Source organism: Phalaenopsis equestris, unplaced genomic scaffold, assembly GCF_001263595.1.
Source record: "Phalaenopsis equestris unplaced genomic scaffold, ASM126359v1 Scaffold202625, whole genome shotgun sequence".
Classification (NCBI taxonomy): domain Eukaryota; kingdom Viridiplantae; phylum Streptophyta; class Magnoliopsida; order Asparagales; family Orchidaceae; genus Phalaenopsis; species Phalaenopsis equestris.
This window is the reverse complement of record NW_018222316.1, coordinates 3,464-8,049: the sequence shown is the minus strand read 5'-3', so window position 1 is coordinate 8,049 and position 4,586 is coordinate 3,464. Positions and strand designations below refer to the sequence as shown.

At 36.9% G+C, this 4,586-nt stretch overlaps 1 pseudogene; it reads left to right on the top strand.

Moving 5' to 3' along the window:
* The first annotated feature begins 3,608 nt into the window (after positions 1-3,608).
* LOC110036111 lies at positions 3,609-4,242 on the top strand (annotated as a pseudogene).
* Positions 4,243-4,586: the final 344 nt, after the last annotated feature.

The following is a 4,586-nucleotide window of genomic DNA, read 5'->3' as shown; positions in this document are numbered from 1 at the left end:
AGAGAGCAAGGGAAGAGATCTTAAGCTACCACAAAGGAGGAGAGAATAACTAGAGAGCTAGAGAGGAGTAGAGCATCTCGAGGCCTTGTATCAAGGTGTCGCTTGAGAGGGAGGCCATAGAAGGAAGATGATGGCTCATCTCTATGTATAAGCTATGTATTCTCCATTTCTTTTGCCTTAGTGAACTATTTGATTGATTCCCTCCCGTGGACGTAGATCCAGTTGGATCGAACCACGTAAACGATCTGTGTTTGCTTGTGTTCTTTGCGTTTTATTTTTATGTCAGGAAGTACATATCTCACAACAACTAACAATTCTATGAATTAACCAAAAATCTACTACAAATATTAATGATTAATGCTCCTAACTAGGAATGATATATTTATCCCCTAATAAAAATAAATTACTTACGTGAGAGGAGCACTTAATCCAAGCTTATTAATGGCTCACCTTGTGGTGGTTGGTGAGGCCTAAGCAAATTTAAATTTTAAATTAATTAAACAAATAAAGACACCAAACATATTTTTTATAAAATTACATAAATCATCATCATTATTATTATTTATTTTATTGTATTGTAAGTGATTTATATCCACACAATAAATAAGTGGATGTAAATAAGATTAATACATCTAAATTAATTGAGTAGTTTAACTTAGAAACGAAATCATAATAAATAATAAAAGTACATACATATATTTTTATAATAAATGTATATAAATAAAAGAGAAGGAAAAGGGAGAGTGGTGAGCATCACCTTTCTCAAAGGTTTTGGAATGGAGGGGAGTGGAAGGAGTGTGCTCATTATCTCGATGTTACCTTAAAAGCTAGCTTTAATCGCTATCATATCACAAGGGTTCGATCGCTAAGGTGATGGTTTTACGCTAAATCGTGCGAGGAGTAAAGTATGTTGTAAGGATTGTGGAGAGATGGAAGAGCGAAGAGCGGGATCATAGACTATGGGATAAGAGGGGCGAGGGGAGTGTTGTAAAGATGGATCGTTCCTCTAAAATAGGGGAGAAGAGTTAGTGCGATAGCAAAATAGGAAGGCGACAATGAGTGAGAGGAAGTGGGAAAGAGATGGGGAGAAGCAGGGGGAGAGAAAGACCGTGAGGTGCCTTATCTTTCACCCAACTTAAATGGAGAAAATAAGCAGTGGAAGAGCAGAAGAACGTGAAAGAATCATAAATAAGGAAGTGAGTTGTAGGTGGAGATTGCAAGATTCCTACAATTCAAATGAGGCAAGGAGCAATTGAGAGAGGGAAGAAACTGAATTATTGACTCGTTGCTTGGTAGCAAAAAAAAAAGGGGGGGAGGATCTTACATACTTCTATCCTTAAAGAAATTTGATCCCCATATTTGCACCTTAGTTTTGGAATGTTGCAGATACTTCGAGATCACCTCTTCGTCAATTTCCAAATTTGCTTCTTGCTCTAATTGGCTCTTCCAAAGTATTACGATAATAGGAATAGATAACAACGAAGTTGTAGAACTCTACGATCTAAGATGTGATCAAGCACTTCTTCATAACACTTTTTCGATCACAAACGACTCATACTGAATAATATCAGAGCTTTTATATTAAGAGGTTGTGGAAGATGGAAGGTATAGAGGTATACGTGACTCGCGATCCTGATGTTGCCTTTGTTGCTAGCTTTAATCGCCACCGTATCACAAGGGCTCAGTGACTAAGGCAGTGGTCTTAGGTTAAGCCATGAGAGAGGGAGGAGAGGAAGATGTTGGTAAGGGTTTAGATGGAGGGATAGGGGATGGGATTGTGAAGCTGGATCATTGTGATCCTCTTAAATAGAGGATAATAGTTTGTGGGGTAGCAAAATACGATAATGACAATGAGCGGGAGGAAGAAGGAAAGAGTTGGAGAGAGGAGGGGGAAAGGGAGGTTGTGTGGTGCCCTATCCTTCACTCTGCTTAAATATAAAAAAGAGGTTGTGGAAGCGCAAAAGAATGTCGATTGATTCCAACAAGAGAATCAAAATAATGAAGAAGGCAAGCACGCGGGGGGAAATAAAATTGAATCACAAATTGGGAAGCCAACTGTAGGTGGAGATTGAGATATTCCCATGATTCAATAGAGGCAAGGTGCGATCACGATAGGGGAGAAAATGAAGGTTTGATTCACACTTGGTAGCAGAAAAAAGAAAAAAAAAATTGAATCTTACACCAACATTCTTTAACCAAGTCATTTTAATTAAACTATTAAAATTTTTATTCTTTATTTTTTTCAAAGTATCATGCATTTATCCTCATTTAGAAATATGATTGATAACTAAAAGAAAGTACATAAAGTGTTATATTACATGCATATGGAAAAATAATCGATAAAATATATATTTTTTTGCCAATATATATACCCATCACAATTCATACGTATTTACATATATAATATTTCGGTGCTTTAAATTTATACATGAAGAAATCTTTCTCATTTTTTTAAATTATTTGCTATGAAATATGATTGATAACATGATAAATTTGGTATGAAATATGTCAGTACATTAGAATTATTTGCTATATATGTAAATGCCCCGTTTTTTGGGGTATTTACGTAGCATATAATTCTTGGAAGCAATTACATATGTAGCACACAATTCTTATGTACTTGTATATCTCACACCTAAACTTTCATATTTACACACATAACATATAAAACTTTAATATATGTTGAATCATGATTTGTTTGTGAATCATACACGAGGAATAGAATGAGAGACATGATTTGTCCGTGAATCATACATGAGGAGAACGAGAGAGAGAGAGAGAGAGAGAGAGAGAGAGAGAGAGAGGGGAGGAGGAGGAAGCACACAATAAGGAACAATAATTTGATAAATGTGTATAACTCTTTATTCATGGAATGATATCTTATTTATAGAGAAAGAGGGTACAATGTGTAAACTTATATTTATGCTTCTACTTTAGTGGGGAGTATACATAATAGTTTAAGCATTTTATGCGTGTAGACTTAGAGCTCGACTCTTCTCAAACTTGACTAACTAGACTGACAAGACCTCAATAGGCATTGTCGGAAGGAAAATGCTTAGTTGAATTGAAATGAGGCATCAATTAGTGCTGCCAGTTGACTAGGCTGGCAGACACTCTCGGTTGATAGATTTTTCATCGTATGTGGGTCAACACGATTGATTTGATCGGCTAAGTTTTGCCGATCGGTTGACTAAGTCTTCTACTTGTGGATCCTCATCCGATATGCCTTATCCCATATGCACCATCAAATCTTATAAAAATTCATGCCAACACTTTTTATATATACAACATCACATAAAAATAATATTATTATCAAGTTTTCAAATTAAAACACAACTTTTCATGAACATGTTGAGAAACAAAATGCTATATGTGTAAATACAAGTTCAAATGCAAAACATGTAAATAGAAACAAAATTTGTGGGTTTGGTATATAAATTTCCCAAAATTCTAATCTATTTACATATCTAATACCTAAATTTTTGTATTTTACATAATTCACATTTCTATTTGATTTTACATTACATTTTCTTATATACCAAAATTAATGATTATCATTTTGTGGGCATATATTCTCTTCCCTCCGGCAACTCCGCGACAATCTTCAACATGAGAGGCGGCCTCGCTCCCCATTTACGATTTTGCCATCCATCCGTGCCCTCGACCTTATTTATGCATTGTCACCTCCGACGATCTAAAAACGGTTCTCTATTCTTCACTCCACCTCCTCATCGCCAGCTGCGATTCTCTCGGTTTCCCTTTCCATTTGTTGTAGCTTCATCTTCTTCGATCATGGAGGATACAATCCGATCTGCTGAAGCTTCGAAGCCACCCTTCTCCGTGCTATTCGTCTGCCTCGGTATTACAAGCGCTCCTCATTGCTTTCATTTGTTTTCTCGACTTAGATCCATGCTTTTGATTGCTAGGTAATATTTGCCGGAGCCCCGCTGCGGAGGCGGTGTTTACTGATATCGTGAGGAAAAGGGGATTGGAGTCTAAATTCAGGATCGACTCCGCGGGCACCATTGGTTAACATGAGGTTTTATGCTATGCTGATTTTCTGTTGTGATCCTTATGTTTTTCGTAACATTGGTGTGCTGATCTAGGGAAATCCGGCGGACTCGCGTATGAGGGCGGCGGCTAAGAAGCGCGGAATCGAGGTTACTTCAATCTCCCGGCCGGTACAGCCATCTGATTTCAGAGTTTTTGATCTCATTCTTGCAATGGACATGCAGAATAGAGGTAGGAAAGTAGTGCGGTTTTAATTTTATTTCACTTTTGCATGCATACCCTCCAATTCCTATGTATTTACATATCTGTATACACAAATACTGGCATAAGAAAATTTTAGCCAAATTTCTCTCACTGAATTTAGCTCATGCGCCAAAGTGGTTAAATCAAACCTATCTGCCGAAGTGGCTGAATTGAGCTCGCGTGCTAATTTCGTTGTCCTCATCTTCTTCGAAAGAATAACCTAACCCACTCATACAAGAATAACTATGAGAAGAAACAATCATGATCACAAAGAATCCATCATGATTAATAAAGACATATGTCAATCCCTTGTTAAAGCCGTTGTACGATAC